The 23769-nt window shown below is 42.8% G+C and overlaps 1 protein-coding gene and 2 long non-coding RNA genes across 3 annotated transcripts in view; 1 reads left to right on the forward strand and 2 right to left on the reverse strand.

The window, feature by feature from the left end:
• The window catches only part of LOC144014187 (Krueppel-like factor 7), a 50315-nt gene that overhangs the window by 5452 nt on the left and 21094 nt on the right, over positions 1–23769 (forward strand). The window lies entirely within an intron of this gene.
• Positions 1289–1817, reverse strand: LOC144014189 (uncharacterized). Its single transcript, XR_013282416.1, has 2 exons — positions 1484–1817; positions 1289–1332 (listed from the first exon to the last, which is right to left on the reverse strand). It is a non-coding gene; the product is annotated as an uncharacterized LOC144014189 (long non-coding RNA).
• LOC144014188 (uncharacterized) lies at positions 7617–8097 on the reverse strand. The gene is made up of 2 exons (XR_013282415.1): positions 7812–8097; positions 7617–7660 (listed from the first exon to the last, which is right to left on the reverse strand). It is a non-coding gene; the product is annotated as an uncharacterized LOC144014188 (long non-coding RNA).

Genomic DNA, 23769 nt, shown 5'->3' on the forward strand with positions numbered 1-23769 from the left:
TTGGACTGATGTCTCAGCCAGTCGATCACAACACTTTTGACTCCTGTGAACGCTTTCAAGGGACCCGACAGGTGAAAGTCTGAAGGGGAAAAGTCTCTTCTGAATTTCAACTGGTTTGCACCCTTCAGCACTTAATAACTTAATAACTGACCACTGTTCAAACATGGAGCATGCTTCTTGGTCGGCCATCTTTGTTCATCGCCAAAACTCTCAAAGTTTTTCTTTAATCTGTGAAATAAATCAAATCCTTGTGAAAAACAAGTAAAACAAATATATATATATATATATATATATATATGTATATATATATATATATATATATATATATATATATATATATATATATATATGTATAAAAGTAAGCTTCTGTCGGTATTAGAAGTCCTTATACCGAAAAGTTTACCATATTTATTGAATGACCCTTGTATCTTGCTGACTTTTGACAATGCTATACAAGCTAGCTTGGCTGTAATATTAAGTCGGCGTTAGCCCTTGAACGTTGGCAAAAAATTATCGAGTGAAGAAATGAGCTTTTTCCCCACTCATTGTCTAAGAATGTGGTTTTGTGATTTTAACTTTCCCAGTGTAGTTCATTTAACGGTGACTTTACTTCTCATTTTGCTTCCTCTCAAAAGTGCTGATAAAAGTTGGACGTTGTGCTATCCGGTTCCTGGAATCACTTGGATTCTGCGTTTCTCACTGATCGCCATAGCACTGACCTGATCTCGACTTGTCTTGATCAAACATCCCAAATCCGCCCTCTTCCAGCCTTCAAAAAATGCCTTCGATTCCGAAACCTTAAAAAGTGTTCTCGAGACCAAGACTGATCTCGACGACAACTTATACTTTCTCCTCGTCTCACATTCGGTTCAACAATGTGGAATTCCTTGTGTCAAGTCTGTTAAAATCGGTCAAATGAATTTGCTTCTTGTTTTCCAAACATCCTTAAAGTTGAGTCATCTTTATTCATACAGCGCTTTCAAACGAGTATTCCAGTTCTCGTGACCTCCCTGGTGATGACTAATACGACTGATGTCTGCCCCGAGCCAAACAGCAGTCAGGAGATCTTGGTCACGTGGAATCTATCGGACACGGCCTGGGCCATGAAAGGCGGACTTTGTATCATCATCCAGCCACAAGGTTATTCTTCAAAGCAACCAGGAAGCATGTCTGTTTACGCGGGTAAAAAAAAAAAAAAGGCCATTAAAAAAACGAGCAAAGAGTTCTGTAGTGTTTTCAACAGAGATGTTGGTGACACCAAGCTAAACCACAAATGAAGACCCTGGAGTGGAGTTGCAGCGTTTAATTGTCTTCATAAGCATGTGGTGAAAACTGTAAACACAAAAACACCAAGCCAATCGCCACACTGTAACGTCAACACAAAGAAAACAAGGTGCATCGATCTCATCACAACGATGATTCGATGAAAATAAACATTAATATCCATGCTAGCAAGTACAAAGTATAATAAAATGAAACTTACGGCATTCCTGCCTGACAATTCTACGTGGATGGCGCTGGATAGTGTTTAGGCTCGGCCCATGTGTTGTCTCTGTTCGTGCAAGATGGCGTCCCGGAAGTACGTCATCGAAAACCGGAAGTACGACATCAACAACCGGAAATATGTTAAACGATACTATTTTCCTTCTAACATAAATCAAATTGTTAATTACAAACCAAACAAAAATCCTTTTTATATAACGAACATGAATATATATTTTTAACATTACAATTTAAAGCAATAAACTAATTTACATCAAAAAAGCCGTGGAGGCAACACACTCCCCGCCTGGCCTCTCGAGGCCACTATACTCAAAACATTACACATTCAAGTCCTTTTGCAGAAGAAGAATCACTTCTGTCACTGGTCGGATAAAAGTCTTTAGAGTGCCTTGGTCCCACGCCTTTACCTCAATCTTTCTCACTCGTTTGTCTTTGCTCGGGAATGTGGCGGTGACTCTTGCCAGGGGCCAACTGTTTCTTGTGACCTGCTTATCCTTAAGCAGCACTAGATCATTGACCTGTAGATTTCTGCGAGACTCAGTCCATTTTTGTCTTTGTTGCAATGTGGGCAAATATTCTCGCCTCCAGCGTGTCCAGAACTGATTGGCAAGAGCTTGAACCTGTCTCCACTGCTTGGTATACAGGTCTTTGTCCATGAAGTCTCCAGGTGGGGGTAACAGGCAAGATTTCTGCGTAATGAGCATCGACGGAGATAGGATGAAGGGGTTCTCTGGATCAGACGAAACTGGAAGAAGTGGCCTAGCATTGATAATGGCTGTGATTTCGGCCATGAGTGTACACAGCACTTCATGCGTCAGTTGCACTTTATTTTGGAGGAGCATTGAGTCCAAAATTCTTCGGGCGGTGCCAATCATGCGCTCCCAAGATCCTCCCATATGGGAGGCGTGTGGCGGATTGAATTCCCATCTACAATCCTGGTCGGTTAGGTACTGTTGCATGGAATTATCCTTTCTTAATTCCTTTGAAGCGCCAATGAAATTGGTGCCACGATCAGAAAACAACTGTTTTGCGGGACCTCTTAGTGCAAAGAAACGACGGAGGGCATTTATACAGCTAGATGTGTCTAGAGATTCGATCACCTCAATGTGTACAGCTCTCGAGCTCATACAGGCAAACATGAGGGCCCACCGTTTGCTTTCAGCTTGCCCGCCCCTGGTGCGTCTGGTAGTTATGGACCAAGGCCCGAAGACATCGAGGCCAACGTAGGTAAAGGGAGGACAGGCTTTGAGTCGTTCTGGTGGAAGGTCCGCCATGTACTGTTGTTCTTGTTTACCACGTAATTTGCGGCATGTTACGCAGTTGTGGATTACTGAATTGACTAGTCTTTTGCCACCTAAAATCCAAAGTCCAGCAGATCTAATTGCTCCTTCCGTCAGGTGACGACCTTGGTGCTTCACTTGCTCATGGTAGTGACGAGTGAGCAAGAGAGAAACGTAACTGCCTTTGGGAAGGATGACAGGGCTTTTTTCCAAGTTATCTATTTCTGAGTGTTTGAGTCGACCTCCAACAGAAATTAGACCATTCTGTAAGATTGGGTTGAGTTTTTGTAAGGAGCTTTGTTTTGGCATTGGCTTCCTGGCAGCCATTGCAGAAAGCTCTTTCTCAAAATGAGCCTTTTGTGTCTCTTTGAGGATGAAGTTTTTTGCCTGAGCCATCTCATCGGTTGTTCGAGGTATATGGCATTTGTGCCAGCCGTTGCATTCACTGTTTAGGTTAGTGCCGTTGAAGGATTTTGCCATGTGGATAAGATTTGCAGTTGCTCTGACCAAGGACTTAAATGTTGAAAAGTGCTCAAAACGTTTAGTGATGAGCGGTTGGAGGTATGTGACGTACGATTTAACTTCTGGCTTTATTTCGCAATCTTTTCCTGGTTCAATCAAGTTAAACATTCCACTTACTTGTGTTGTCCTTGTGGGAGGACGGTGGATGAAGACTGGTCCGGTGAACCATGTGGACTTTACCAGTTGAGCTGCTGACAAGGACCTGGATGCATGGTCTGCTGGGTTTTCCTCAGTGCGCACATAGTGCCATTGTTCGGGTTTTGACGATTGATGAATCCGCTGTACTCTGTTGTGGACATATGTGTAGAACCTTTTTGACATGTTACATATATAGCCCAGCACTACCTTACTGTCTGTATAGAAATGCACTGCATCAAAACGCAAGTCCATCTCTTCCTTGATGAGATCAGCCATTTCTACTGCCAAGACTGCAGCACATAATTCGAGCCTTGGTATTGTCGGCCCTGACAGGGGAGCAAGCTTGGCTTTTCCCATTATGAATCCGACTTGTACTTCACCATTTGTCTGTACTGCTTTTAAATAAGCTACAGCTCCTATCGCCTTAGTTGAAGCATCTGCAAATAGATAAAGTTCTCTGCGGGTTGCTGTACTGAGTGAGGTGCATGTGAAAGCTCTAGGGACATGCAATTCCTTCAAGTCCTGAAGAGAATTTCTCCATGTCTCCCACTTGCTTTGTTTGACCTCTGGGAGTGGTGTGTCCCAATCTGAACATTCTGCAGTGAGCTCTCTGAGGAGAGCTCGTCCTTGAATCGTGAATGGTGCTAATAGACCAAGTGGATCAAAAATACTGTTGACAGTCGATAGTACACCCCGTCGAGTGAACGGTTTGGTTGTAGTAGTAACTGAGTAAGTGAATGTGTCTGTCTTTGTCTCCCAAATGAGGCCAAGACTTCGCTGTGATTGCATTTCGTCATCATCTAAATTCAAGTCCTTTGCAGATGGTGCACAATCTTCGGGACTAAAGGCTTGCATGACTTCAGGTGAGTTAGAAGCGAACTTGTGCAAGCGCAGGTTGGATTCAGCAAGTGAAGCTTGAGTTCTTCGAAGCAAGTCTATCGCCTCTGCTGGGGAGGATACAGAGATCAAGCCATCATCTACATAAAAGTGCCTCCACACGAAATTGACAGTGTCGGCACCATGGTCCTTTGCTCCTGCGCAGATGGCCTTGCGTAGTCCGTAAACAGCTACGGCTGGAGATGGCGAGTTGCCAAATACATGGACTTTCATTCGATAATCGATTACTTCCTTATTCACGTCATTGTCCTTGTGCCACAGAAAGCGAAGGAAGTTGCGGTGGTCTTCTTGAACCCTAAAACAGTGAAACATTTGCTGTATATCGGCCATTACAGCAATGCTCCCTTTCCGAAAGCGGAGCAATACCCCAATCAGCGTATTATTCAAGTCGGGGCCTGTAAGGAGAACATTGTTGAGCGAGACACCGGCAAACTGGGCACTTGAATCGAAAACAACCCTGATTTGATTCTTTTTTTGTGGGTGATACACTCCAAATGTGGGAAGATACCAGCACTCTTCCCCTTCGTTTAGTGAAGGTGCTATTTCAGCATGGTCATTGGAGAAGATCTTTTCCATGAATGTCACATATTGTTTCTGCATTTCAGGTTTCCTGCTTAAGTTACGTCTTAGGGATGAGAATCTACCGATGGCCTGTTCCTTGTTGTTTGGCAGTTGCCGGCGAGGATTTTTAAAAGGAAGTGGGGCGACCCAGCTGTTATCTTCATCTCTGCACATAGCATCGTCCATGATTTTTAGGAAGAGTGTGTCCTGAATTGAGAGAGCTGGTTTGTTGTCATTTTCCGTCCTGTTGAACACTGTTTGTCCTAGCGTCTGTTCAGGTGCCGTTCTTGACCTGTTTGTGTGGTGTGTTTCCTTCAGTTGAACAAGACTGTTGCATGGTTCAAAAATAGTAGGGCGACCATTTTCCAGTACAACTGTTTTGAAAGAACTAACTGTTGGCTTGTGCAGTTTACCTAAGCACACCTCTCCGACGACGACCCAGCCTAAATCTAAGCGTTGGGCGAATGGCGCATTGTGAGGGCCATTAATTCTCTGCCTGACCTTATGTGCCTGTAAAATGTCACGTCCTAATAGCAGAAGTATTTCGGCGTTAGGGTCAAGTTCTGGGATGTACTTTGCTATGGACTGGAGGTGTGGCTGGTGTAGCACTGCACCCGGAGTTGGAATTTCACTCCTGTTGTTGGGAATGTCTTGACACTCAATGAGCGGTGGTAAAGGGACAACTACTGACCCATCCAGTGACTCAATTTGAAAACCTTCCGCCATTTTGCCCCACGTTTCAACAATACCAGAGCATGTTTTAAGGTTGTAAGACAACGGCTCGTTTTTAATGTTGAAAATTTCGAAAAACTCTGTTCTGGCTAAGGAACGGTTACTCTGATCATCTAATATCACGTAAGCTTTGATAGCCTTGTTCTTGTGACCTTTGGGGTACACCCGTGCGAGACATATTTTGGAACATGAACGACCTAGCTGGCCTAGACCGCACACGTCTGTGCAGCTTGTTGTGACGTCCACTACCTTTTCTTCCTCCCCGCCATTCTCTTGAGCCAGTGGAGGAGCCTCGTTAGTCTGTGATGAAGGACCATAGTGCATGGCTGTGACATGACTGGTACGATTACATTCAGAGCACTTTACTGTAGACTGACAGTCCTTTGCAAGATGAGTGTCTGAAGCGCAGCATTTAAAGCATATTCCTCTCTCTTTAAGGAAGGCTTTTCTCTCCTCATGTGGTTTTTTCCTAAATGTTCTGCAATTTTCGAGTCGATGAGGCTTATTATGCAGTGGGCAGTTCTTGTCAAGGTCTTTAAGGGGTGAAATATCGGTTTTGTGTACAGCAATCTGTTTACTACTCTTAAAGTTCCCCTTTTCTGATTTGAGCTGTATTTGGCTGTTATGTTGGTTAAAACTGGGATCATTGCGCTTTTTTGCCTCTTTGCATATGAATTTGCAAAAATATTCAAAAGGTGGGAAGCAGCCTTGATTTTCCTCTTTATACTGAGAGCCGTGGGACATCCACCTTTCTTGAAGTCCATATGGGAGTTTGTCTACTACTGGTCCAATTCCACGAGATGTATCTAGAAATAGCAGACCAGGGAGGTATCCATCTTCCTTGGCACCTTGAATCTCTTGCAGCAGGTCTCCTAGCTCACGCAACATGACGTTGTCTTTGGCTGTTATTTTTGGAAAACTGTCTAATCGGTTGAAAAGTGACTTTTCAATTATCTCGGGTGCTGCGTAACATTCATTCAGTCTCTCCCATGCTTTACGCAAAGCGAACAAGGGGTTGTTGACGTATACTGAACGAATGCGTTTCACCTGTTCGCTTGACTCTTTCCCTAACCATTTTGTCATCAGATCTAGCAGCTGAGTAGGACTAAGTTGAACTTCAGCTGTTGCACCAGTAAATGAAGAGTACCATGCTCTGTAATTCTCTGGTCTATCGTCGAACTGATAAAGGCCTGAAGTTATCAGATCACGCCGCGCCATATACTGGGCAAATGGCTCATCTCGCTGTGAGATGCTGGCTGGGGTGGGACATTGTGGCGTAAATGGTGTGCTGAATGGGTTGAGAGAGTAATTTGTTTCGTCTAATTTGCGTTTTGTTTCGCCTCTATCATGTTTGGATATGTTGTGATTAGTTAGAGCAGTAACAATGTCCTTTGTAAGCTTTGGTTCGGAGCTGACTGGAGGGAGCTCTAAATTGTCTTCATCGGCCTGATGCCATGTCACAAATGTGGTGGGTGAGCTTACTCGTTGGCGAGAGGAAGATGGTAAATCTTGAAGGCGTGGAGACTGTTCATTGTCTATTTGGGATTGCACGTATTCACTTGTGCGTTTAATTTTTTCTTTTTCTGCTAGTGATTGTCTGCTTTCGGAGTCTTCTTGGATTGCTTCCGCTTCCTCAAGCACTTTTGCTTCAGCTACGGCAGCATCAGCTTCCTTATGTAGTGTCAACACTTCTAATTCTGCATCGAGTTTGGCCTTTTCCAACTCACTTCGTGCCTTTTCCACCTTCAACTGTGCTTCTTTGGTTGCATACGACGCTCTCACCTTAGCAGCCTCCGCTTTGGCTCGAGCCTGGGCAGCGCTTACCACTGATGCAGATGAGTGGCCTGTCCTGGAACTGCGAACGGACCTGTTACTGAAAGCCATTTTGACCACGAAGAATCATCGAATGATGCCTTTTCACTGTAGTGTTTTCAACAGAGATGTTGGTGACACCAAGCTAAACCACAAATGAAGACCCTGGAGTGGAGTTGCAGCGTTTAATTGTCTTCATAAGCATGTGGTGAAAACTGTAAACACAAAAACACCAAGCCAATCGCCACACTGTAACGTCAACACAAAGAAAACAAGGTGCATCGATCTCATCACAACGATGATTCGATGAAAATAAACATTAATATCCATGCTAGCAAGTACAAAGTATAATAAAATGAAACTTACGGCATTCCTGCCTGACAATTCTACGTGGATGGCGCTGGATAGTGTTTAGGCTCGGCCCATGTGTTGTCTCTGTTCGTGCAAGATGGCGTCCCGGAAGTACGTCATCGAAAACCGGAAGTACGACATCAACAACCGGAAATATGTTAAACGATACTATTTTCCTTCTAACATAAATCAAATTGTTAATTACAAACCAAACAAAAATCCTTTTTATATAACGAACATGAATATATATTTTTAACATTACAATTTAAAGCAATAAACTAATTTACATCAAAAAAGCCGTGGAGGCAACACAAGTTCATCAAATGAAAATGAGCTGATAAATGAGGCATAACTGTTCCAACTCTATTTGGAGCCGCCGTTAACAAGACATGCCATTTGGTATTTGTTCATATTGCGGCTTGCTCAGGTTTATCGCTTGCTGATAGTCCCGTGCGCACGCACGCACGCAGCTTGGTGTAATGAGATGTGTAAGTGACCCCCTGACCTAGTAACATCCATTCTGCTATGAGAGCGCTTGGTGAACTCTGGCCATGTCTGTCTCATCATTCAGGCAGCTGAGAGCCTATCGCCAGTGATAGGTGCATGCTACCGCTTTATGGCCGCTGATGAAAAGCCGGCAAGTGTTGATGAAAGAGAGTGCGGCGGCGGATGTATTCATTTGGCTGACACGCTGCTGCCTGGCCTGTCAGGAGGTGGAGGGGGGTGCTGTGGACAAGCACATCTTTATGTATTGCGTTCCCAAACGCTCTGCCGCCCCCAGGTTTGATTAACAACCAGCAGAAAAGTCACTTGTCGTTTTTGTCGCCTCTCTCTCACGCGCGGCCTGGAAATGACTTTCACATCATTTCAGCTCAATATAGGGGACGCTCGTTACGGCACCTTACGCTGATCAGACATGCTTGACTGAGACGGGGAAAAAGAAGGCGCATGTTGTTGAGAAAATGTCTGTCCACGCCAGTGACGTTTCATCGAAATGTCTGCCCACATGAAAAAGCACATTCACAGGCTGTCACATGGCGACAAAAGATTGCTGTGGCACAATAAGCCCCCAACTGTATTACCAGTTTAGGAAATCAAAAGCCTTAACATGCATAGGAAATCAAAGAAAAGTGGAAACTGGAACGATTTTGGAATATGAAGTTCACAAAACAAGAAAATGATTTCATTGAACTCGCATAACAATATAACAGACTGGGACGTAATACAAAACCAAGCCCCTCCCCCTCCCTCTTGTTTTCATGTTCAAAGCGTTAGTTGACGTTAGCCAAATAGTGCTTGGAGCAGTGGTTGTAAATCTTGTTGGAGACAGTGAACCCCGCCAGTTTACTTTGTCCATGAACTGAACTCTTCTTAATTGGAAAATATACAAATGTTAGATATAGGTATCGGGTTTACTGGTGCACAAAATGAACAGTGAGAGTAGCCTTTTAATCGAATCTGGCTTTCTTCACCTTGAATTCAGAAAGAATTGTGTTCTCCTGTTCCTCATCTCCATGCATATTAATCAAGTCTTCGTTTAGTTTTGCTTGATAGCTATTTGTACTGGAAATGAATTGCAGAGTCCCCAGAATTGAACCCTGTGGAACACCATACGTTCTGTTATACATGTGAATTAATACTGTACATATTTGTCTTTTTTTCTCTCCACATAGTTAGTTTGAAGGGATTACAGTAATAAAGAAATCATACAACATACCATCTCAACAGCCACAAGTCGACTACTGAGTGCACCTGGCAGCACAGATAGGACAAACAACATAACGTGTTCACCTGCAGCCAATGATGGACAAGTGAGGCGTATGATCATGAATCATTTAAGTCGGGTGTGTGTCTTGACCTCTGCCAAACCCTGGAGACCGACTCACCAAACCTCTCGGGTTTGATCTAATCCAGGTTAAGAATCGCTGGCCTAGATGGAGTACAAGTTTATATTTTGAGCATTGATTTGAGAAAATTCAAACTAACTTGAATATCCTACTCTTCTTTTAAAATATTTCTTTACACTGTGAAAAGAATAGTTCAAATTAATCATAGAAAAGAAATGCCAATCTTTCAAATGAAAAAATTATGTTCATTGTTCTGTTAAATCTCTTATGAAATTAGACAAAGTGAATTTTTTTGCAGAAATTCCATGGGAATGCTGAAAGCTGAATGCTAATAAAATATTTCCCAAGCGAGATTTGAACCAACGCACTTGCATGTCTCCGTAATGCCAGGCAAGTATTTAACATGTGAGCAAACTTGGCTTGTTGAAAATCGTGGCTAATGGCCTATTTATATGTCAAAGCATTATCTTAAAGTACCCTCCATTCATTTAGATGGAAAAATGGAACTAATGATATCCAATGAAAAAATGCAAAAAAAATAAAATTCACGCAATAGCACCACCTAGGCATGAAGTACCTGCCATTCATTTAATTAGTTGGTATACATGTAATCCTAAGCATAATTGCCATGGATACATTTGTACAGTCAGAGGTGGGATTTGAACCCGCGACTTCCTGGTTACTGGACAATGCATTTTACGAAGTGTGCCATTGAGCAGTATTACAGAGCTGGTAAGGATGAGAAGTTGTATGTATGGAAGTGGGCGTGGAACGTGGGACTGGGAAAAAGTTCAATGTCTGTCCAATGGGGGATATGCCATGGAAGTGGCGGGACGTGATATTGCACAATAGTTTATTTCCGGTCCGGGTTGTGAACGCGTAACCGAGGGGCACCAAGTCGGAAGCACAAGTATTTTTGACGCAGCCCACACGTCGCAAACCGAACCAGAAACAAACTGATGTGCAAAAACAGTCCCGCCTCTTCCGTGGCATGTACCCCATTGAAAATGAATGGGGAAAAGTTGATCTTTCACATTAAATTATGTGAGTATTGTAAGTAATGTGGAATCAGACGATATATTCCCAAGATGGCGTGTATTTTTGAAGTAAGTAAGAAATTTGAACGGTGTAAATCGGAAGTATTATGTGGGAATTATTAGACGGCAAAGTGTGGAGAATAAAAAGCCGAATAAATATGTGGGAATGCTTATAACATTCCCACAATCAGCATCTGGAGCTTGTAGAATCAGTTGTACACTTTTGTAGGTGTCAGCACAACAGCCAGTGATGAACTTCAGAGGCTTTGCGCATTCGTAATTGTGTATGATTAATGAGAACATATGTTCAATATGGTGACGTGTCGCAGCGGTTGCGCTGCAGCGCAGTCGATGTAATTCCCTCCAAAAACGTTTTAAAATGAAACGATCTGAAACAATACTAAAACATGTTTTAAAACGAAACGATCCTCTCCCCTCCACCTCATCTCACTTTGTCCTTAACTGCAGACACATGTGAACAGGATGTTGAGGCATTTTATGGCCCTACCTGGCACGGCGCTTCATCCCTTCTCGTTGCCGACCTGTTGCTAGGCAGCCTTGGTAAGCACTGCCAATAGAAAGGACTCTGCCTGTTTGCTTGTTTCCATACGGGAGACTAATCCCATCCCGAGGGAGCGTGAGACGCCCCAGAAAAACAGCTACGAGGACCTTCTCCCACAGGAGCCAAGGAGAGGAAAAAAGATGCAGGGCCGAGAGAGACAAGGGCAATTTGACTGAGTAAACACCACTGCTTGTTGTCATCTGAAGCCGCTCATCAATCACGGCCTTTAGCCCGCGCCACGGCGCTGACGGCGGCAAGGACATGCCGTCGAGCCACTTGTTTATAAAGCAGGGCGAAGCATCTTGACTCTTGGGGGATGCATATGCTTTTAAATTCGCTTTAGATGAGATTTTATCCGGGGCCAAGGTTGCGACGAGGCAGCGGAACAGGAGCTTTTAATGTTATCTAAGACACTTTGGGTGCACTTTGCATGCTTGCGCCACATGCAAACCAGAGGTATTTTTCCACCTGCTTCACTCCTTCCCGTTTGGTGTTCTTATTGCTAATATTTATCATCTGACTATTATTTTTAAGACTAGCCTGAAGTGAAAAAGCTTTGAAAGCTAAGAGCCAGGCGGGATGTGGCTGAAAAACACATTTTGAAAAATCTTACATGGAAAATGTCACTTGGTTCCACATGAAATGGACATCCACGTAAAAAAAACAAAAAAACAGTTGCATTCAACCTGAAATTGGGATAGGCCGACATGTCAGGGTGTGAGATGTGGTGTTATTTTATTCTGACGTTTAGCCTTGGTGTGAGGTCGTATAAGTGTCAAATTAGAATGACGGTCCGTTTGCAACGGGCCAGGCAAGTAAGTGGCCTCCAATGATTTAATGAGACCTGTGGGAAGAGCCATTCATCAGCATGACATTGAACATGTTTTCGTATTGTTCTCGCATAATGTGAGCAGGCAAGCATGTGTGTAAACCTTAGGTCCCCGACACACCAAGCAAACGCCACCGAGATGTCGCGCAGTGGGCCAGGGACCACAACTAGATTTCAGGAATGGCCAAATGTCAGCTGCAGTTTTTCTGCATTTCGAAATTTGAATCTCAGGTGGCCTCGCAGTGTTGCTGCTGCCAATACATGTCACGTGCGTTCAAACAACAATTACTTTTCTGGGTTAGACCAAGACATATACAAATACAGTATAGAATGTATACATATATAAACAATGGTGCTTTGAAATACGAGAGAGACAATTTTTAAGTTTTCGAGATTCAAATCATCATTCGGCACATTTTTTGCTTAAGCATGGTGAACCCAATTCAGCTCGCTTCACAACAAGCGGTTTGGCAAATATTCAGCAATTCATCAACGACAAAAAATAGGGATTCAATCTATTTAATCTTAGTATCAATCCAAAAATATTGTCAACCTAAAACAACCACATAACTACTTCACACAAGTCTGCTTAGCTTAATGCTAACAGATGGCAATAACTGCTAACAAATGAAAATAAATGAAAGATTCTATTGACATGCTAAGAGTTTATATCGATAGTCACAAATAGGTCCCACATGGACACGCTGAATTTTTGCCAATCAGGTAAATAGAGCGTTAAACAGTCAGAATAGCTCCTAAAAAAAAGGGAACATAATAAAAATGATCAAGTAGCAATTTAATCTTTTAAATGACAATGTGATGTCCCAATTAATGTTTTTTGTTTTTTTTTAAACAGGAAAAAACAAGTTTCCTGGAATCAGTAGGACAAAATCAACCAATGAATTAGAAAAGAGACAGATAATTAAAAAAACAAACAAAACGAATCAGAATTTTCCATGGAGACTTTTTCTGTAGTTTTCTAACCCTTGCCTACGAGATGAATTCTCACGGGATTTGAGCTCACAAACCCCTGAGAATCCATCTTGCACTGAGCCTGCTGACCACAAAATTGTGTTTGGGAGGGCCAGCATGTGCGGCTGTGATGAAAACAAGAAGCCGTGGGAAACAAACCTAACATGAGCAAATGCATGGATGCTACAATTAATTCTGTACTTGCTGAGTTACTCACAGTTTCCTTGTTGAATGAACTGAAAGAGGCGCTTCAGGAATTTTTAGCTGGTAAAGAAGTATGTGCTTAAAAAATGACAACAACAACAACAAATTTTCATCCGCTGCCGTGATTGGTCAAAACAAAAGTTTGATAGACGTGCACAAGTTGCCATATTGCCCAATCAGCTTGAAATATTGTACAAAATGTCCCACCTTTCCCGAGCACATCACACTGGAGCAGTCCCAGGTTGATATTGTGGAGAACTCTTTTGGGTGATTCAACTTGTCAATCTGGCACTTGCCAGCGTACCCCTTTTCACTTCCTTAGTTAAAAGTGAATGAGCCATAGTAAATATTGTGTTTTTAGTGTGTTTTCACGTATTTCTATATGGCATTATATTTATTAAACCAGAAAAATTCACACGGAAATTTTGGATGTGTCTGCTGACTCTTGCAAGGTGGAAAGTCTCATGCACTGAACAGTTTGCCAAATCCTGTTGAAATCAAGTCACTTTCTGTTGAAATCAGGGCAGTTGCTGTTGAAATCAGGCCACTTCTGGGTCACTTCCTGTTGAACTCATGTCACCTCCGGGTCACTTCCTGTTGAAATCAAGTCACGTCCTGTTGAAACAGGTCACTTCCTGTTGATTTTAGGCCACTTCCTGTTGAAATCAGATCAATCCCTAGGTGCTTGATTTGTGGATCTTGTCTCCCCTTCTCCATTCATTCCTATGGGACTTTTTGGCGTTTTTTTTTTTTTTTGGGGGGGGGGGGGGGGGGGGGGATTGCGTCGCCATGGTAACTCAGAATTCCGGGGAAAAATTGAGCCACATCTTTTGACACCTCATTTGTGCCGGTACGTTCAACGGTTCTGGCTGCATTTTGTCTGAAAAATTCCGGTAAATAAAGAAAAATAATAAATGCCGTTTTCTAGGATAGTACCGTAATATGTGCCTGCTTTGCTTCGCAAGCGGTAGCTCCGCTACTGCTTTTCTCCGTAGCAGCCACATAAAAAACAAAAAGTACCACTTAGTTTTGGGCCTGGAACGGATTTTTTGTGATTAATAAACTTGAATTGAATTTCCATTCATTTCACTAGGGAACATTAGCTCAATTTATGAACGTTTCAGATTACAACCGATTCAGTTTACAACTCGATGTTCCACTGCACTGTACATAAAAGGGTCAATTGACTCTCGTGTAGGTCTGAGATGCAGACTGTATTTATCCCACAATTGTCCATTTAATTGGTGTACAGTGGCCCTGAATGTTGGGCGGGCAACCCTGTGAGTCGATGTCTCTCCAGCGCCTCACTCTGGTCTCCCTCACACTTGTTGTTGGAATCTCTCAAGTTCTTTCACACCAAAGTCAGCCAAGCGTGCGTTCATGGCAACACTTCCACACAAATACACTCACTATGTGTATTTAATAATAAGTAGTACCAACAGGACAGAGGCTCCTTCCAGGCGTGTGCATGGCTAGACGGCGCATCCGCTTGCTCTTTCGTTTACCACCATTGCGTCCCAGATATGATTTCATTGTAAAATGACGGCAATTAGTAAAGCCAGTTGCCCGTGGCTGTGGTCTGGCTCTGTCTCCGTTCCGTCGGGGAAAGTTATTTGGGTCGGCAGCTATTTTCAGACCGTGATGTTGCCAGGAATACTTCAGGGACCAGCCACTGTTTTATAAGAGAGCACATCAATAATTTTCACTGCTGTGTATGTGTGTGCAAGCAAGGCACAGCGGCAGCGCAATAGCATCACAGTACGAGTTTATTGGGTTTATGTGTGTGCGCGCGGCAATAAGAAAAGCGTTTGCCTTTGAATATTCTGACTAGCAGGTGGTGTTGCGTGTCTAAGTTACGACACACGCAAACATACGCGGCAGTTACATGTAAAGGTCAAAGGTCAAGCGACAGCTCATCCAGCCAGCCTTTTGTTGTGGGGTGAAATTGGGATACACGCCGTTGGTACTGCGGCAGCGGAGGGGTGAGCGGGTTCAGCCCACTTCCGCTACTCCGTGAGCAACCTCAACTCACTCCCGGCTTCTCTTGGCGGCGAGCCCGCTGGCGAGGAGATGCCTTTCAATATTTTAAGCGGCTCGGGCTTATCTTCCCCACTCGGGTTTGTCTTAAAAGCGTTGCTGCGGGAATAGCGACGCAACGACGGTGTCCCACCTGCTCATACAGGCGCACGTAAAGTCATTGTGATGTCAACACTTTTTTGTGCATGCTTGCTGTTGTAACGATTCATCGACTCGACTTTACTACTCCACAATGACATGTGGAGAGCTTGTTGTCAAATAGTTGCTAATGTTTTTGACTCGAGGACGAGGCGGAGAAGCTTTCTGCAACAGATGAGTGCGCCGAATGAAATTAGCCCATCAACTTCATTGATTGAAATTGTCTTCTATTTCGGAATGCACAGCGTTAGTCAATGAGAAAGAACAAGGAAGATGGAAAAAAAACACCAGGTTTCAGCAGGGCTTTTGTCATGGTTTCGGTTGGGTTTTGGTTAGTTTTGTTGTTTTACTTTTGTTATGGTTCAGGTTTAGTTTGGGTTTTTATTCTGTTTGCCTTGAAAATTGAGTGAAAATCCTCAAAATCAGCTGCCACTGTTTTTTGGATAACGTTTGGCAGTCAAAGAGTTTTAAAGTCTTTATTTTATTTCGGTAACAAAATTGTTTTTTTTAATTTTAGTTTTAGATTATTTGTTAGTTGTAGTTAACTAAAATAACCTTGGTGTTGATGAGAGTTTCGGCGCGCTAATGAGGACGGACGGCAGCCTTCTGCACAATGCCAGCGTGGGGAGAGCACTCAAAAAGCTTCCCGAATGGAGCACGTTTGAATGAACCTTATCAGTGGTGGCACAGTGCCACACGCTACCGAGCGGCCTTTTCTGACGCTCGCTGTATGAGGAAGAGTTTTTCCGCTTCACTGTTCCCTTTATCTCTGGCCCTGTTATTGTCGTGCCGCCTTCCCGCTTGGGCGCGTTCACCGCTCGTTCGCCCGCCACGCTTTTTGTTTCGTCGTGCCTTTTGCAGTCGAGGACTCGCTCTTTGGACCCAGCATTGTGTGCGGTCATGAAGATTAGCCAGTCTGCCTCACACAATGAGGTCCCCCTACATCCGGACTCCCCAAATCCCACCGCAAGCTGTAAAACCTGCCGTTTTTTCGCCGACCTCCCCGCAAGCGCGTCCCGTGCGTGTTGGTGGAAAATGGCGGAAATGTCTTGTGATTCGATTAGGATGGTTTTGACAGCTAAGAGGGGCTACTTGGCCAATGGCGCACCGATAAACAACAGCTCACCCAAATCCATTTAAAGAGACTCCTTGGCGCTCTAGTCGCTGGGATTATACCCCCCCCCCCCCCCCCCGCCTTCGCCAACATCCTCTTTGCCACTCTCCTCTCCGCTGCATCTTCATCCTTCGTCTCCATCGTCCTCTTCTGTCTTGAGCTGTCGATCCTCTTACACAGCCGCTTGTCAAATCATCGTTCTTAGTGCTAGAACAAAAAGACATTTTCCACTCTTTGTCACGCACCTTTCAGAGAGATTGGTTTCGGTCTTTAAGTGCTGTGCACTTGTTGTACCCCGAGCCCGCCTGAACGCCGCGTGCTTCTCAAGGTTAGCAGAAGCTCAAGCACTCAGTCGGTTTACATTATTCTTTACTGCACAACCGATTTATGTTTCATGTACAGCACTTTGTAGACAGCAATGCCTGTTCTTAAAGCGCTTTATAAATAAAGTTGAGTTGAGTTGAGTCATGCGGAAGACAGATTACGTTTTTTGGAAAATACAAGGGATGTTTGATTCAACTTAATTTTTTTCAACCCAATACCAGTAGTACTTTATTTGAATCCATTTTATTGTGTGTACGGCACAGCCGCACAACATACTCTATGTATCATTGTAGGAACTTGCCATTAATTTCATGTTTAATTTAAGGAAAATGCTATACAGTGGTACCTCTACTTACGAACGTCCATAGGAAATTTTCAAGTTACAAAACTCCTCAACAGGAAAATATTGTTACGAAAGAAGTTTCAGGATACGAAAGGTAAAAATACAGTATGGGCTGCTACTCGCAGCTACCAGAGTTTCCTGAACGCAACATACTTACAGCTGCTCTGCCATTGGCTATTACTGGCATCTTACTGGCATCCCATTGGCTAAGAGGGACCCCTACCGTATTGGTCCATAGATACATAATAGATATGTGTCTATGTAGCATCCTCGTCATTCGCCCCTCGGGTCATGAGGTGTTTAGATAGTTTTTCATAAATGTATTAACTAACAGCCGACAAATTTGTGCAAAAATTCAAACAATTGGTGATTGATGAAGGCTACGTTACACAGTAAGTTTTTAATTGCGACGAGACGGGCTTTTTTGGAAAAAGATCCCTCGCTGTACCTGAAGTTTCCATCAAGTTTCGGAATTTGGACATTTTCGAAGGATTGTTAAAAAAACAAGGGCTCCAGGAGTGCAACAGTCACTTGCCTTCGGTGCTGGATGCCGTGGGTTCACTTGTCCGCCTGGGAGATCATGTGTGGCTTACATAATGTAAGCGTGAGTGAGTGAGTGATAAAAAGAAATAAAATAAAATACAAATTAAAAAAAAAGTGTTAAAAAAACAAACATCCTTGGATCAGTTCTTTACAAAACACCAGGCAAAAACACTTCTGAGAGAGAACATGAACCAAAGAGGGCAAAAAACGAAAAGGACAGCAGTTAAAAGGTAAATGGCCATCATTTTTATTCTTTACCCTATTCTTTGTTTTTTACATGATGTAAAACTCTCATTTATTGTGCAATAATCTAATTGTAACATGTATTTGTTACATGTTTTGATGCATTTTTATGCTTTATAAAACATTTATGTCTGAATTTTGGGAGGCTTGGAACGGATTAGGGCATTTACATGGAAAATGCGTCTCTACTTACAAAATTTTCTACTTAAGAACTTTCTTCTAGAACCAATTCATTTTGTAAGTAGAGGTACCACTGTATTGGGGTATATACAGTATGTCTTACTTTAAAATGAACTCTCCTTGTTTTTCGGAAAATTTTATGTATCAAAAGTACTCACATGAGTTGCAAACTCGTACTGGTCTCTTACTGTCGACTTACGACTCAAGTTTTTTTTTTTTTTTTTTTTTTTTTTGGTGCTCAACCCCCATCAGCAAATTGTGATGTTAACAAGTGTCTGTGTGTTATCAGCCTGATGGGCACTCTGAAAATCTGAAAGCAGCATAAGACTTTGACGTAAGGGCCTGACGCTAGCACTGATTATCACTGGCGGGCTAATGTCTCCTGATAAGACCGCGTGTGTAATTAAGCTGTTTCCGCCACCTTATCTGTCGCTAGGTAGGGCGCGATTGCTGGCGCAGATGGAGCTGTCAGTCTATCAGGAGTATCTCTTCTCTTCCTCGCTATCTTTGACTCCAACCAAACTGCAGCGTAATGTTGGGAGATCTTTCACCCCCCTCGCGCTACCTTCCTTTCTTCCTCTACACGTCTCACCTCTCAGACAGCGGTTAAATGAGCTTCGTCTCTGCCCCTGTAGCTCCCTTCTCTTTGTGTGTCTCTTACTTTTTTTTGTGCTCCTGAGCCCCAATAGGGCCTCAAAGATCCCTCCTGGCCAAACTGCGCACCCCTGCCAGTAAGTCTGTTGGGAATGGCGGTTAATGCAAGGGGCGCTCAGGTTGGGCTTGAGGAAAATGAAGCGTCGTCTCCCTTGGAGCCCTGCAGGCTGCTTTGCTTCGCTCTCTGAGGAGGCTGCAGCTTGCACGGCCAGGAGCCTAAAGGGGAGCTTAGCGGGAAAGGGGGGAGGAGGGCGCCGACTTCTTTTTCGGATTTTGTGAGCATGCAGGTGGGGGTGCACCGTCTAAGTATTGCTCAGTCAAGCTATAGATTACCGTCCGTCTGCTGCGACCGCCACCGCTTGATGAGCTCGATGCCGGCATCCTTCCCTATCGATCCGTCGCTGCAATGCAAACACGCACGCATGATGGCGAGATGGTCAGCGCCCGCGGCTGCGGGTCATTTAGCTGTCACCTCAAAGTGATGGCTCGGCCCGAGATCAATGGGAGGGCCCGTAGCACCTCGCCGGGATGAGACGCACACAGCAGGACTCTGCATCAAAAAGAATACTGTTTGGTCTACACCACCTTAAACATTTAAAAATACAATAACACAAGGATGAGAAGACCAGTCTTATGGGTTTCTTAAGCCTTGTTCACACATAAAGAGAATCGGGCTGTTTTTGTCCCGATATTGCCCCTTCCCGAGTAAATGTCGAGAAATCGAGTCTTTATCCAACCTTCCATTATGTGTTTATTTTACACAAGTTGGGAAACAAAATGCGACCTTTGTTTGTTTCCCACGAGCTTGTTTTGACTTCATTCGAAAGAGTCTTCTTCGACTGTTACCTCTTTGGTCGCTGCTGCTTTAGTGGAGTAGAAGAAGAAATTTGACAGTAGAAGAAGAGCGTCTTTCGAGTGAAGGCAAAACAAGCTCAATGGAAACAAACCAAGGTCGCATTTTGTTTCCCAACTTGTGTGAAATCAACAAACACATAATAGAGGATCATATATCGGCTTGTTTTCCGTTTTTTCAATTTCCAATTTTAAACGAGAAGCGGCTCGTTCCTGTTCAATGGAGAGAGCAACACTGCCTCCCCGTGTACGGAGGAAGAACAGCCCTAAGGCCTGGTTCACGCATAAAGAGAATCGGGGTTTTTGTCCCGATATTGCCCCTTCCCAAGACGACCAAGGACGTCAAACGCCGACAATCTTTTGTCTTATAAGATTATCTTATAAGATTATCTTTATATGTGAGATATGTTAAGAGTGGATTTGTCCCGATAATCGGGTCCAAAACCAGACAATCTTAAATAATGAACATGTTCAATATTTACGACAAACGTTGGCGCGGACACCGAGGTGCACCTGCGCCACCAACTGGGACGTCAAACGGAATGTAGCCAATCAAGAGGCGCCCTAACTGAAAAAGACTGAAATGCGCGTATACAAAAACAACAACAAGCATATCAGTAAGCATGTCCGAGCAGAAGCACAAAGTCCGGTGGACCTCTACCATGGAGGACCAGCTCGTGGGAAAAGTAGTCCTCAAACCACCATCATTCATCGTTCGTCGCGTTTGTTGTCTTCCATGGTGTGCCTCGTCGTTTCCAAGTTGTTTCAGTTGTTTTTTTTTTCACTTCCGGTTTTGATTAGATCACGTATAATCACGCGAGAGGTCTCTCACGGAGGACTGGAATCTTGATTAGTTGATTAATCGATGGAATGTTACCCTGGCAGTTTTTTGTTGCATTTTTAAAACATGACCGTTTTGTTTTGGTAAAATCAAAATGAGTTACTGGTTGTCTTTGAAGCAGAGATATCAATAAAATCCTCTCCTCACCCTCTCTTTTTATTTGGTTTTCGCGCCCCTAGTTACTCGGGTGTTCCAACCCTAAAAATGCCACTAAATGTGAACTTTGGATGAGCCTATTAACCACGTGGCTCAAAGGTCACTAGATTGTGTTGATTGTGTTTTTGATGAGTCACACAGCCTGGCACAACATAGAAACAGGAATTGCACCCAATCACGATAAAAACATGTTTATACTTGAATACACTTACAATCAATCAGACAAACTTGTTAATTTTAGGGATGCACGATAATACTATTTTCAACCGATACCGATAAACAAGTAATTTAGATAGTGCCGATGTCAATAACCAATAAGTAAGACGATAATTGTTTGCAAAATTAACTTAAATACAAATATACTTTTGAGTCCTCCTATAAGTCGAATGAAATGAAACTTGACCACACGTACTCAGCAATCTTCCACTCAACACTGTGTTCCAGCTATGTTTTGCATTTGCATTTATATGATCATTTATATACACTTTTATTGCAACAAATACCAAAGTTCCGTTGACCCTGACTTCATCAGTAAATAAAAGCGAGTGCTCAAATGTAACAGCCGGTTCTTTTTTTTTTCCTCATGTGTGGAAAACCGTCACAAGCGCGATGCGATGCCACACGTCAACGGCAAAGCAAATTCGCTTGCATCCAAAATGACTCCAGAGCGCAGTTTGTTTTTTTAAATATTTGATCGATCTGTGTCTTGCCATTAACAGGATGTCGCTTGTTATGCTAAATAATGCACAATCGATGTGTCTAAGAATTTACATCAGGGAGGGAAAAAAAAAAATCCATATTACTCAGCAATAGTGCAGCCTCTAAAAAGGACAAAGCAGATGAATCGGTTCCTCCTCACATCCCATGTCTTTTGCATTTATAATGCTTTTTATATTATTCATAACACCTTGTCTCTATCACAGCATCTGTAAAAACTAAGCACGCTCAAATTAATGAGCCGGATCCATCCCATTACATTTATCTGTTTAGTGGTGTTTTGGGTGCTCCTTTCGGGTATTATGCACGCTCCTCTGTTCATATTTATAACCCGGGCTTTTTATTAGCAGCGTAGCGGGGAGCTAACAGTTGGGAGGCAGCCTGCATGCGCTTTGATGGCGATGGCAGGCGGGTGGAGGGAGGGAGGCAAACGGGGGGAGAGGGCATCAGCTGCCAGGCAAACGAGGGGCCCGCAAACGAGGGGAGGCCCAGGCAGTCTGTCTGTCTGTCTGCTCCGGTCACACCTGCTGTATTTAAAACCGAACTTGTGTTCCGACAATCTGCCAACGGGTCCTTTTAATGACTTGTGAAGCATTTGGGGAATTTATTTGTTAAAGAAACGTTGCTCAAAAGAAGCTGAAGGGGGCTCGTAAAGAAGATTAAGTGCTATAAGCTATGCTAATCTATGTAAAGAAAGCCTTGCGCAAATGTGCGCCATTACTCGCCACTCTACACTCATTAAAATAGATGAATGAACATAAAAGGCAGAGAAATGCCTTTTTAATTTTACTTTTGTACAACGTGCGCCATCATGTCGTTTTTTTGTTTTGTTTTGTTTTTTTATAATCAAGGTGCAGTAACTCGTGCAAACATGCAAGTAGGGGCTGCCAAGTGATGCACAGCAGAGATCACTTCAGCGAGTCAACCTGCAGATGAAAAACAAAGCAGCTTACGCTGTTGGTATAAACAGGGAAACAAAGCAAATTTGTTTCTGACTGTGTGATGCAGAATGGATAGGAAGTGTACTGTCAGCACGGATGAGCGCATCACAGCCAAAACAGTGTTGGTAAAACAAATCACTGTTTAGCATTTGTGCCTGAAATCATGTGCCAGTAAAGCGTACATTTTCACAACTCACGGGTATAAAGGTGAATATTGTTGAATACTGTACGTGGTACAGTATTGCCAACTAGGGGGTGTGTACCTCACAATACGATATGCGATACAAGGCTCACGATAACGATTATCTCACGATATGATGATACCGCGATCCTCAATAATCTATGATAAAACTACTCAAAACATAAACTGACCATTTTTCACTGAGAAAATTTCTTTTTGTTCCATCACTGAAACACAATATTAAAACTTCTTCACACTGAGTACTTTAGTGTATTTTTTTTTAAACAAATGCAAATGTCTCTTAACAGAAGCCACTTCCTGTCAACAATTTTTGTCTTTCTTAAACACGATTGTCATGCAACATGTCAGTCAGTTACATAGTCAATTGTTTCATTTTCTAATATATATAATATATATAATATGATGTGATATTTTTTTGTATAACATTGCAAAAGTAAATAAAAAAATGACTTATATATTAAATTCAATCAATATTAATATTCCTCAGAAATTGTGTGCTTCAAAAAGTCAAAAATGTTAAAATTGAAGATATAATACACATTTTTCATCGAAACGTATGCAAAACTGAGTCAGTTTCTGGACAGATAAATGTTTTCCACAAGTAAAAGTAAGCTGATGAGTCTTCTTCGCCTGAAGACTTCCGTACATTTCCTCGCCACTCTCATGAGGAGCTCCCCCTAGTGGCCCGCCAAGTAATTGCTTAATAAGTAATGAACAATGGAGCCGTTATAGTGACTTTATATTAACTACAAATATCGCGAGACTTGCGTAGGCACTTTGATAATCTATCGGGAGACAAAGAATCATGATTTATCGCGATATTGATATATCGTCACACTCCTATTGCCAACTGCTTGGCTGACTTTCTAGCATGTATTTACGATCTGGTTTATCTGTATGACGTCAAATTGGTTGATAATTGCCGCTAATTATCGGCGGATTTCTCTATTATCTGGTTTATCTGTATGAAATCAAATTGCTTGATAATTGCCGATAACTTTCGGAAAATTTCTTTATGATCTGGTTTATCTGTATGACATCAAATTGTTTGATAATTTCTGATAATTATCGGTGGATGGCTCTATTATCTGGTTTATCTGTTTGACGTCAAATAGGTTGATAATTGCTGATAATTATCGACAAATTTCTCTATTATCTGGTTTATATGTTTGACGTCAAATAGATCGATAATTGGCGATAATTATTGGTGGATTTCTCTAGTATCCGGTTTACAGTC

Source organism: Festucalex cinctus, chromosome 2 (genome assembly GCF_051991245.1).
Source record: "Festucalex cinctus isolate MCC-2025b chromosome 2, RoL_Fcin_1.0, whole genome shotgun sequence".
NCBI lineage: Eukaryota > Metazoa > Chordata > Actinopteri > Syngnathiformes > Syngnathidae > Festucalex > Festucalex cinctus.